The sequence below is a fragment of the Juglans regia genome, chromosome 12, assembly GCF_001411555.2.
Source record: "Juglans regia cultivar Chandler chromosome 12, Walnut 2.0, whole genome shotgun sequence".
In the NCBI taxonomy this organism is placed as follows: domain Eukaryota; kingdom Viridiplantae; phylum Streptophyta; class Magnoliopsida; order Fagales; family Juglandaceae; genus Juglans; species Juglans regia.
In genome coordinates this window covers 7,045,084-7,058,702 of record NC_049912.1, presented here as the reverse complement: position 1 = coordinate 7,058,702, position 13,619 = coordinate 7,045,084, and positions in this window count along the sequence as shown.

Here is a 13,619-nt window from a genome sequence, read left to right as displayed (position 1 = left end):
TGAGATGAGATCAAATAAAATAAAAGTTAAAAATTAAATAAAATATTGTTAGAATATTATTTTTGTTTTATAATTTAAAAAAATTGAATTGTTTATTGTATATTGTATCAAAGTTTGTAAAAATTATAATGATTAAATGAGATGAGATAAGATGAGTTGGGATGAGTTTTGAATTCAAATCTCCTCTAATCAAACTATCTCACTACTATTCATAAATTATCTTATTACTATTCACAAAATTATCATTTCATCTCAATCTCCATGCTTGTCCTAAGAGCCTAAGGAGTTGTTTTGGGAATAAAGATGAATTATCTCGTCTCATCTCAAAAATTTTCATCTTAAATTCTTAAGAGGTTTGAGATTACGTGATATAGTGTATGTTTGAGATTACGATGAGAAATATAGCTTATAGCTTTAGGGTTTATAGTTTATAACTTAAGTAATAAGTTCTACTATTAAAACGTTATTTACTGTTTGATAACCATATGTTTAAAACACTTTGAAACATTTTACATTTGTTGAGAAACAAATTAAAAAAGTGATTTCTAAGGTCAAAATGATGATTATTTGAGTTTTTAAAGATTATGACTATATTTTTTTAAGTTATAATTATCTGAAAGTTGTATAGACATTGTCGTCCATTTACATATTTTTAAAATTCATATTACGTTCTATATTATCTGTAAAAGCACGTTTGAGAAATTAATGATTTTCTTTAAACATATTTTTTAACTTATTTGAGATTAAAAATATTTTAATATATAATATTTAAATAATTTAATTTTTTTATTAAATAACTTTTAAGTCTATTTAAATATTTTTTAAGCCTCTTTCTGTAATCCCAAATAGGCCCCATAAAAGCCTTTAATTAAGCTGTTTTTGTTAAGCAATAGTGAACGCTTTTACAACAACTTGATTCTATGTCAGCTTTTATACTTAAAGCTAAATATTTTTTCAAATGGTAATATTACGGATTCCAAATTACGTAGTAAACTTACTTTTGCTTGGAGAAGTACGTGGCATGTTAGAGCTCTCTTTAATGAATGTCTAATATGGAGAGTATGAAACAAATAGAAAATAAGGATTTGACAAGATAGATGGACTTCTAGACCACTTCCTTTTTCTACCTCAAGTGAGCATGCAGCTTTTTTAAGGGACACAAAGGTTGCTTGTGAGGGTCTACCTAATGCGAAATGGAACAAACCATTCGTGGAGTTGAAGAAAAGGCAAAGGTAATCAGCACTCCAATGGTCTTAGGAAGTAGTCGCACGAGATACCAAGTACAATTAGTCCAACATCCAGGCAAGTAGGCACCATTGTAGGAATCTGGCTGACATGTCCTAAAGTAAGGTAGAGATGAGAAACTTGGCCACGATAGATGAGCTAGAAAAGTCGTCTCCCAAGAGGACGAGAACGAGGAGCTGGAGTCTAACACCTCGTTCTCCAATAAAGTCATTTTTTAAAAATCTTCAGAAAGCAATGTGCTACTAAACTTAACCCAACTTGTTTTAAAGTAACTTAAGTTTGTTGCTTTGCAAACCAAATCCTAGTCGGCTAGCCCTCCCCATTCTCTTCTTCATCAGCATCGCCTCCCATCGCTATCGCCATTGCCTCCGTTCGTCGTCACTTTTGTTCCCCTCTCTTTCTGACGTGCTCTATTGCTGCCAGTGTTGGTGCCTGAGAGAGGCTGCTGAACATGGGAGTGAGGATCATGGTGGTAGGCTTCTCTTCCTCTTGGTGCCGAGTTGTACGTACACAAGGTTGGATGGTTGTGCAATAGGGGCTTGGGCAGAGCATTAGTGGGTCTGGTCTTCTTCATCCATGGTTGTTGGCCTCTATGTGCGATGGTTCAAGGGTGATGGAGGCTCACAGTGCAATAGCTACCAAAAGGGACAATGGGCGGCAGCTTCCGTTGTCGGCAGCAACAAAGCATGTTGAAAACAACTGTACTTTTGGTAAGTCCCCCTGGACACAAATATCTTCATGAGATACCAAAGCTATCAAGTGGGCTCTTTTGGTCGATCGGTTGATTTGCCAAAATTTTTCAAGAAAGTTTCTTTTTTTTTTTTTTACAAAATATTTATTTCTTTCCAGAGAAAATCCAAAAATCAAACTTGTTCGTCGTTGCCTCTATTACAGATTTGAAGTATCCTCTTAGCTACCACACTATGTGTACAGTGGAAGGAAGAGAAAGACTTGACTAGAGGAGGAGTTGCGCCAAAATGGTGGAAACAACTAGAATTTTGGTAAGTCCTCCTGCACACTTCCTCACTGGCTTCCTAATTCCGATTCCATTTCCACCTTGCAGATCCTTGTTCTTGGGTCTTTGATGTATGGGTTTTCGACATACCCAAAGATTGAGAAAATAGACTACTCCACACACATATATGCTTGATATGTTTTTTGACCTTTTGATTATTGTCCGCATGTGCTTATTATGGGAGCCTATAGCAAGCATGCAAACACAGTAGTGGAGCACTCATTAAAGAGTTTGCATAATATAGATTTCCCAATAACACCAATAGAGGTATAATACAAATAAAAGACAAAAAAATAAAAAATACAAATAAGAGTTATGGCATTCAATCATATATTGCAAGAAATCCACAAATGTTTGGGAGTAATGCTCGAGTAAAAATGGTTGAAAGGCCTACTGTGTTGAAACCTAATGGTTCATATGGTGAAGTTTCATTGAGCTCTAAAATAAATAAATAAAGACTTGATCTGACCCACAGTTGTCGAGTCGGGTTGTTTCAATCACGTGGCTGTGTCGGGTCGAGTTAAAAAACAGCACGGGCTGCTCGGGTTGTTAGCCTACTTGGCAGGAGTTGGGTCAACAACAACCCTAGGGACTGGAAATTTATGTTGTACGTTATGCAATCTCTAACACGTGTGTGTACGCATATGTGTGTGTGTGTGTGCGTGTGCGCGTATGCGCTACTGGAAACCCTAGTGAAATAAAAGGGAGAAGACGAAGTGCATGGAGTTTATGTGCAAGTTTGGATGTTGGGTATATGGGCTTGGGCTTTTCGTGGGCCTTTAGGGTTTTCCCTTGGTCCTTGTTTTGAGTGCTAAAAATTTCAACTTGTCCAATAAATATTTTTGAGCTTTTAAAATAATAGTTGAGCCTATATGCCAAATTAAATAAGGCCCACTTTTTTTTTTTTTAAGAAAAAAAGAGCAGAAGTCACATGTCCAAGAGTGACCTCCTCCCAAATTTATTAATAATGCCCTCACTTATGGCGGATGAATATCGTGGTAATAAGAAATGACCATGGGAAAACCCATCAGGCCCGCAACCTAGAAAACAAATCTGTGACAAACTTATGTATTGACGGATAAAACAAAACTACAAAACCAGAATAAACTAAACTCTTAGAGATGGAAGGCCTAAGAAATCCAAATGGAGCAAGCCACGAAGAGTCCGTGGCAATTCACAATTATTAGAAAAAGCCAATTCGGCGCCTAAAACATCTTCCTTGGCTAATCAATCTACCACCATATTACCCTCACGGAACACATGTTGAAACCGACAATGAAGGTTACGAGTCAAACCAACAAGTTCTTCCCAAAAATTCACTAGGTACCACACACCACAATGCCCTCTCAACCACCACGATAACACCACCATCGAATCCATTTCTATTATCACATTAGAAATATGTAAACCTTTGCAAAATTTCAAACCTTGAAGGAGCGCCAAAAGTTTCGCTTTATTGTTCGAGCCAAAACCAATAGGAGAGGCATAAGCCTTGACAAGACAACCTGAATCACTTCGAATAATCCCACCAATGCCACAAGATCTCGGGTTTCTGAGACTACTACCATCCGTGTTCAATTTGTACCATCCCGACGGTGGCTTAATCCATTTAACCAATTTGCAACAAGGAACTTTAGGCACAATCGGTTTAATCCGCAAGGCCTCTAATCTTTTACCATCTTGGTGAGACAAATGCATAGGATTCTTCACCACAAGACAAAGGACCACTTGATCCATAAATATTAGATGAACTTTAACCTAATAACTGAGCCCAATAAAATTTCATAATCCATTTAAATAAATTATGAACCAGTGACCTATTCAAAATAATCCAATAAACCTTGATTGGGCTTCCAAAAATGTTGGCCTATTTATACCATCTCAAAATCATCCACTAATCTTCAGGACTTCAAATAAACTTTTGGGCTTTCAGCCCTGATTAAAACTTCCCAACTAACCTAAAAACTTTTAGCTTGTGGGCATATCCAAAATAATTCATTTAACTTAATTTAGGCCCAATAAAATTATTCATATTATATCCCTAATAATATTGGATCGAGTCGTTACATGGAGGGACGGATGAGCTTGGGCAAGTTACACGCTAACCACCCAAGGCGAGAAAGGATTACTCACCAAAGAGGAGCTACGAACAACTACTAACATAATCAATCATGGGAACTTTCCGATATAACACAAAAGAGTTTGGAGAAATGTTAGCAGCAAGTATAAAAGACCACACTCCATCTGAAAGGTCACATCCAAAGTGGCTATGCAATTAAAGATGAAGGCTCGACAAGTCATGTTGTTAGGACCCAGAAGTATGGCCGGACGCCACTTGGAGAACCCTCGTTCAAAGGAGAACTAAGGAGTTGATAGGCCGTAGGGTGTGCAGACCATGCCTTGGTCACCTATTTCTGTCATCCTATAGTATGACAGGACGAGGATAAAAGACTCATAGCCAAGCAAATCTGGAGTCAGTGATATGTTAGCAAAGACATCTAACATTCCCAACCAATTTAAAAGATCTAGACGTGGGATAAGATCTCACTTTTAAGACCTTATTCACTTATGAGCTCAAGAAGGCGACTGCTGCAAAATGCAAGGAGTAGGGAGACAACGAGATTACTTTTGACATAGGAAAGTATGTTAGCTTCTGAAACAGTGTTAGGTAGTGTGGGGTGAATGTTGTTTGTGTAAGACATTGCATCATTTCTGTAAACTTGGCCTCCCTTTTCCTACAAGTATAAATATATATTTCCAGCACTATATTTCTAGTTATAATTACTCGTTGTTTTATGATGCTTTCAATGTTTTTGGCGCTTTTTAATTGCTTTTGCTATTGATGGTGATATCTTGTTTGGGAGCCTTGGATACCTGTGTGTGTACGTCTGTGGAGTAAACAAGATTCTAATACCATGGTATGGGACTAAAAATTTTCTGAAACCATTCCGCGAATCGTTACCACGTACATCACACAAGAAGGAGAATGTCTCGAGGGGAGTGGGGTGGAACGATATCATATTTGATCTCACATGATATTCGAGATGTGGGATCTCCCGACGTATCACATGTTGGTCTTTTTGAGTCAGGTACAGCTGGGTAGAGTCTGGGGCAACAAGTTTCAGTGTGTGCTTATGAGTAAGTGTGTGCCTATGAGCAAGAGTGTGCCTATGAGCAATGGTGGAAATGAATGCCTATGAGCAAATAATGATACTTGACCCAATACTGGTTTTTACAAATTTTCTATCATATGGAGATGAGTAATTCATCGCCATAATAGCACTATTGAGCTTTTATCTAGTTTGCATAAAGAGAGAGCCATGTCTCGAGAGGGTGATTCCTCGATAGGTTTTGGGGATGCCCAAAACTACAGAAGAGAGGTTGATACCAACCCATGCACATACGTGTTTCTTCGATAGCAATATCTTTCATTAACGGTCTTGTCATAGCTGCCTAACCTACCTATGGTTTCGTTCTCGAGACTATAGACTTTTATGCAGGTTCAAACCTCGGTTTGACACCTGAGGAAGAGGAGTCAATCGCGCCCAAGTTCTTACTAAAGGTACTAGGATCCGTCTTAGCATCAGTGTTTGTTGTAGCTACTATGTGCCTTTTTGTAGAATGTTCATAATTAAGCCAAGGGTTTGTTTGTAACTTAGTCGGCTGCCTATGGCGACTAACCCTATGTATCCTGAACGATGTAATGCTTTGAGGTTATGAAGGGCGAGAAGCCCATTTTGTATGAAGTTTAGTCTCTGGAACATACATGCTTACGTTGCTATTACAACTTGTTTCATTTAAATTTTCACTATGTTGTCTTAAACCGAATTCCATACACATGTACTTCCCTTTGGATTACTACACGCCTAACCATTTTTCAAGATGCTGACTAATTGGCCAACATCCATGGCACAAGGGTACCTCACCAAGTCTTTCATGTGGGACGGGGTGCCACAACTTGGTATCAGAGATACGCTTTTATGTGCGACTCTGGGCAACTCTTAGAAGTATAGGACTGTAAAATAGGATTGATATAGCATGATAAGTTAAATATTCTAGCACTAGGCCTGATTTATGCTTAGGACGATGAGGTGGGATAGTACATAATACGCTTTGGCTATGTGGCAAGAATTAACGATGGTGCAACCTAAAGCTCCATGGGGAGAGCAAATGTCAAGTGGTCATAAAGGAGGATCATCTTACGGAGGAAGGGATGAAGTGTTATGTAACACCCTGCCTAATTACCTATTAAGATTAACCCTTAATCTCCCTTAGAATGAGCTTATAATACTATATTATAGTTTTGGTCTTTATATAAGATTTATTATTATTATTTATTATTATTTTTTTCTCTTAAGGGAGTTAGTTAGATTTGTTTTACCCAATAAACTATGTCACTTAGCGTCATTAGTGGTTAAGCATAAAGGTTAAGTATGAGTGGTTTAGTAAGCAAGCCCATTAGTGCTACACTTAAGGCCCTTAAACCCTTAGAATGTTATGGGCTAAAACTTAGAAGCTTTGAACCAAGTTTTATGAGAGTTTAAGTTTTTGTGGCATAGCCTTAGAAAGATTTGGCCCAAGTGTGAGGAAGGCATAAGGCCTTTTGTCCTAACTTGGTGTTAGCTTTGACCCATGACCCATTTATGATAAGGCAAGCCTTTCAACCCCATCTTTGTGGATCTTAAGGCCTCTCATGACCTCTTAAAATCTGAAACCAAGACCTCCCATCAACCCACACCCGAAGCCCATAAACCATGGAACTCCTTCTCATGGCCTCTTTAAGCCCAACAAGGCCCAAAGCCTTGTCTTGCATGTTCACACTTATATTTGAAGCCCACATACACCATACCGTTGGTTTTCCTCAAGCTCAAGTAGTACCCCACGCCCCTTAGGACTCCCAATTGTCCATAATTAAACTTCTAACTTTAGTTAAGGATATTAATCAACTTACACATGATTAGTAATCTTTAAACTATGTTTTGAGCTTAATTTTCTTCTTAATCTTTTTAGCCATTTTGATATGAAATTTACTTATTTTATTATTCAGTTGCATAATTCTTAGATCATATTAGAACCCTAGATAAATCTCCACGAATGTAATTAATGGTAATGACATGTCCAAACCCTAAACCCACACTAGGGGTGGGCAGCGGGGCCCCGCCCCCGCTGCCTCGCCTCGCTTCCACCCCGCCCCCCATGGGCAGGCGAGCTACCCCGCTCCGTCCATGAGGGGGTGGGGTCCCCCGCCCTGCATAGAGAGGGCCTAGCGGGGGTGGGATGACCCAGCGGGGCCCCGCCCCAACCCCTGCCCCCGCTCCACATATAATTATATATATATAAATAAATATATTGTATATAGATATATACAATTTATTAAAGACTTAAAATTATATTCAAGTCATCGGATTGCCTTGGCCTCCTGGACTAACCTTTACTTAGGAAGTTAAGACAATACAATAGTCATCCTTAAGTAATGTGTGACTTACTACTAAGTCCCACATTGCTTAAGGATGACTATTGTATTATCTTACCCTCCTATATAAAGGTTGGTCTAGGATGCCAAACTCTAACTCAAATGAGTTTAAGTTCTTTTTATATTTATAAATTTTAATTTATTATTTAAATTATATTAGAATTTGGGTCTAAAAAAATATTTTTAGACCAAATTTTTTTTTTAAACACAATGTGGTGCCTAGGCAGGGGGCGGGGCGGATGGGATTTTTTCCCTCGCCCCCGCCTCCCGGGGGCGGGGGGCAGGGCAAAAACCCCCAAAGCCCACATGGTGCGGTGCGGGGTGCGGGGGAGGGCACCATGCGGGTATCACCCTTAACCCACACTAATCGGCACACGTGTGTTCTTGTGTGCATTGGATTGAACAACCCCTAACCCAAGCTTCTTGTTCCATTTTCTCAAGGTATCTATTGTATTTTAGCACCTCAAAATACCCATTTCACTGTAGACTTAGTGGTGGACGAAATCGGTTCCAAGAACCATACCAAAAACCCAAAAACCAACTAGACCTAAACACTAGTTGGATGGAAACCGAATGCCTTGCAATTGGGTTTGATTTTCTGCTCTCAAATGACCCACACACTCATGCCACCTTCATCACCACCCAATCCCCAAGACACACTTAGATTCATTATGGGAAATTGATTAAAATTTTGTTCCCATGAAAAATAACACAAAATCGATGGCATCAAACCACCACCACTCGGCAACACCCTTGCATTCACCTCTCCCCTTTTGAGTTGCCACTTCATCATTACTTGGCAGTCAATCCCCCACCTTCTAACCCCTACAAAAGCTTTCCAAGAGTGACGGATGACCTACATAAATCAGCCATAAAGAAAGGACAAGAGGGTGAGTCAAGAAATGATCAAAACGTCCAGAATTTCAGCCTTGAACCCGATGGCTACTATGCTTGATTTCATAAACTATTTTCATTTTTTTCCTTCTAATGATGCACCATGGTAGCACCTACACCCTCTCTTTCCATGGCAGCACCTAAAAGTGAAGCCTACACAAGGTGATGTAACCAAGCTGGAATTCAAACCTCCCTCTCCACCACCCACTTCACCCAATCACCATGGACCAAAGCTAACGTCCCTTCCCCATAGCCACCTATAAATACCTTCCTCACCCCCACATTTCCTTCACACCACTTCTCCAAGCCTCCTCTTGAGCATTGAGAGCCTTTTTCCTTTAGAAAGTCCAGAGTGAATCCGAAAAGTGTGTTCTTGGGAGTTCTTGAGTGTTCTTGTGTTGTGAGCTTTAGAAGGCCACGAAAATTATAAGTTTTCTTGCCCTAATCTTAGTTTGCATGTTATGTTTCACTTTTAAGTGTTGAAGTGATTTTTAGTTGAGTTTAGAAAATGTTATCATGCTTAAATCAAAATTGTGTCCATTAAGGTTGGATTAAGTGTTTAAATTGTTTTAAGTGGGAATTTTAGTTATGGCATGTCTTAGCATATTTTGATATGATTTATTAATGTCTTAGAATGATCACTGAAGGTTTGATTTTGAGATTATAAGCATGTCATGATAGGTTTTAATTCTATTTTGGATTGATCATCAAATCATGCATGGATTTTGATTAAGTTTGTGATTAAGGCATGAAGTCTTCATTTTATCACCTAGGCTGGAATAAAATGAATTTAGCAAAACCTTGTGATTGGGATAAGAATGAAAGTACATGATTTTGATGAATTTTGAAGCATGACTTTGTGATTTAGGCTAAAAGCATCATGTTTGATTAATTAATGATTAATGAAAATTAAGGTTTCTAGCCATGATTAAGTGTTGTAGTGATCTTGTTCACCTAAGATTAAGCTTTTAACATGTCATTAAGGATTATAGTAATTAATTGAAGTTAAATAAATTGAATATGCATGCATTCATAAGGTTCAATAGTTTAAAGTACACTTAGGCATCAACTAGAGTGCATGTCACGGGTTGAGTGTATTTGGACTAGTTCCACTTTTTTTTTTTTTTTTTTTTTTTTCAGAATTCTAAGGGCATAGATGATTTTAGAGCATAGAATATATGAGGTTTATGAATTTTGGTAGAATTTGGAGTCTGTTTGTAAATATTGAAAAATTAGGGCCTTAGGGGTAATTTTGAAAAGGTTAGGGGTATTTTTGTAAATACCCATTTTTGAAACATTTTGATTACAAGCATCTTCCTTGAGTAGTTAAGATCCTAACTCAACATAATTTTTATTACAGCCGCTATGATTAACGCACACGAGGAGTTTGTAAGTTAGCCTCTAACTTACACATTGATAAGTTATTAATGATTTATTGATAAATGCCATATTCATATTATAATTGTTATTTTGAGCATGAAATATCATGTTATATGATACAATGAGTACATGACCCCTTGCCTACATGACATGTGGAATTTTCACAATTTTAGCATATTGCATATAAATGTTATTTTCACATGAAAGCTTATTATATATGTACATGTCATGAACTACAATTTTTCAAGCATATCACGAAAATAATATTTGTCATGATCCCAAAGGCTAGGATGAAGAATTATCCTAGTGGAACTTCTTTGTCCACTTTGGAGTGAGTAAAAATGGAGTGGTAACCCTGGGGTTGACGAAGAACAGTCAACAGGTTTCGAATGGGTATATTTTAAAGAACGACGGAGCAAAGTCAAATGTTATGACACGTAAGGCTGGTGAGTGTACATGTTATGATGATGTTATGTTATGTTATGTTACCAATGCATTGAGAACGAGTCTACAGACAACGTAATTTCAACATGAGTTATACTACGGTCACCAACAGGTGCTCATAGTGCATATGGGGAATTGTGACGATATCATACGTTATGATGTTAACAATATCATTAAATGTGACTTGCTATAAATGATGAAACGTTATTGAAATGTTATGTTTTTGGCAGTTAAAGTGAAAAATTGTTCTCTTTAGGAAAATGTGTGTCTCAATTTTTCTGAAAATGTAAAGGAATCTGGATGGGAGACATGTACTAATTTTTTTCATCGCACGCATTTCATATTTATCATTTATTATGCATAATTTATCTTTGCACACGTTGGTTGTTTAACTTACTAAGATTTCAAGTAAATCTCATACTTTGTAGACCTACTATTATTCTACTCGGAATGATAGAAGTTGTGTTAGGGCCCGACGAGAACGGACCAGATGGACCAATGGATCCGATTGATTGAAGAGGAGCCAAATCTTGACAAAAGATTAGACCTCATCTTGATGTTTATAGCCATAACCCTTTGTGCATTAAAACACATGAAGCAGCTGATTTAAACATACAGACTTATTATCAAGAATAATTGTACTAAGATTATGCTATCTTATAATTTGAACTTATGATGGTTATGAATGACATTGGGATGTTTTAGCTTATTCTAATATAAGTACTTCTTAGTCACCCATTTTCCACTATGGTTATTGCATGTTACTAGATGCATTTATAGGATGCATTGCATTTTAAATGTTATGAACGGAGGTATGTAACCTTGTATTACATGTCCCAATGTTCTGGGTCTCCATTTCATCCCAAGCGGAGGTTGGGCCATCATAGGTGATAGCTAAAGCACTAAATCGGATATCGGACATGCTGGAACAACAATATGAGATGTGTTCCCGTCATATGCAAGTCTAGTCAGTAGGAACCCCCATAGAAGAAGGAAAGGGATGTATGTATGAGCGATTTTTGGCTCATCTCTACTTGAGATTCTTGAAAATGAGGGACCGCCTAGAGTGGAAAGTTGGATATCCGATATAGAAAGGATGTTTGAGGTATGCGGGTGCACAAAGGACCAAAAGGTGCTATATGCGAGCTATTTACTCTAGGGAGAAGCAGCTCTGTGGTGGAACACTCGGAGGCAACTCCGTACTATGGAACTTGGAGGCCACGAGAAGGATCTTTTGAGCAAGGTAAAAAAGAATTTGATGACCATTATATCCTGGAGATTATAAGGAAACAATGATCTAAATATTTCGCTAATTTGGTCCAAGGGAATATGACGGTGGAACATTACGCCGCCATATTTATGAAATTTGGAAGGTTTGCCCCTAACCTTATTTCTACAGAAGCCATGAGGTTGGAATGATTCCAGGATTGGTTGCGATCCCACATTAGGACTCAAGTAGTTTGCCTAAAAATTATGGATTTCCAGGAACTTGTTCATAAGGTATCCATAGCTAAACGGGAGCAGCGAAATTCGTTGGATGTATCCCCAACTCTTAAAAGGTGAATAGGTGTAAGCAAAGGGACTAGCTCAAAACCTCGCAAAAGTTCGTATCTAGAGTTGTTGGGGGACCACCAGTCATTCCAAGGTCGCGAACGACTGGAAGGATGTCGGTATGTAATGTTTGTCGTAAAGCTCACAAAGGATATTGCCGTCAGACTTGAAGCGTGTGCTACATATATAGTCAAACGAAACATTTCGCTTGGGATTGTCCTTGTGACACCACTAATTCTCCGTTTGGGATGGAACAGAGTCTTGGAGCGTCGGGACATGCAACAAAATGTTACATACCCCCGTTCATTATAGTTAACATGCAATGTATCTTAGAATGTAACTAGCAGTATGCAATAATCGCAGCAGAATAAGGGTGAATAATTATAACTGATGTCACTAAAACATCCTAATGGCATTAATATTCATTACGAGTTCAAACGATAAGGTAGCACATCCTCAATAAAAAATACTTAAATACTAAGTCTCCATGATTAGATCAACTCCTTCATACGCTCGAAGGTATGAAGGGTTAGAGCTATGAACATCAAAATAAGATCTAATCTTTGATCGATATGCGGCTCCTCTTCAATCAGTTGGATCCACTGGTCCATCCTCATCTAGTCTTGATATAACTTATATCATCCCGAGAAGAATGATAGTGGATCCACAAGAGGTGAGATTTACTTCAAATCTTAGTAAATTAAACAACCAACGTGCACAAAGATAAATTATACATGATAAATGATAAATATGAAATGCATGATATGCATAAAATCAGTATTTGTCTCCCATCCAGATTCCTCAACTTTTTCAAAAAACTTTGAAGTACATTTTCTTAAAGAGAAAATTCTTAATTCAACTTTAAAAACATAACATTTCATCATCGTTAAGTATCATTAACACATTAATCATAACATATGGTATCACCTTAGTTTCCCATATGCACCGTGGGTACCTGCTAGTGACTGTAGTGCAACTCATGTTAAAACTACGTTATCTGCAGACTCTTTCTGAATACATTGGTAACATAACATAACATTATCATAATATCATAACATATACACCCACTAGCCTTAGGTGTCATAAAATTTTGACTTCGCTACGGTGTTATTTAAAAAGAACTCATTCGAAACCCGTTGACTATTCTTCGTCAACCCAGGGGATACAACTTCATTTTTATTCACTCCAAAGTGGTCAAAGGGTTCCACTAGGATAAATCCTCATCCTAGCCTTTAGGGTTGTGACAAAAATTAAGTTTTCATGCTATACTTGAAAATATCTTTCACGACATTCGTTTATAAGTATGCTTCATGTGAAAATGACAATTTTATAAAAAAATGGCTCAAATGACGAAAAATTGCACAAGTCATGTAGCAAATAGTCATGTATTCAATTTATCATATAATATGATGTCTTATGTTCAAATGACATTTATATTTTATTAATAAATCATAAACAAATTATTAGAGTATAAGTTAGAGGTCAACTTACAAACTGTCCAAGTTTAGACAACTTTAGCAGCTGTAAACAAGGTTATACTAAGTTAGGATCTGAGCTTCTAAGGGAGATGTTCATAATTAAAAGGGTTAAAAAATTATTATTTACAAAAATACCCCT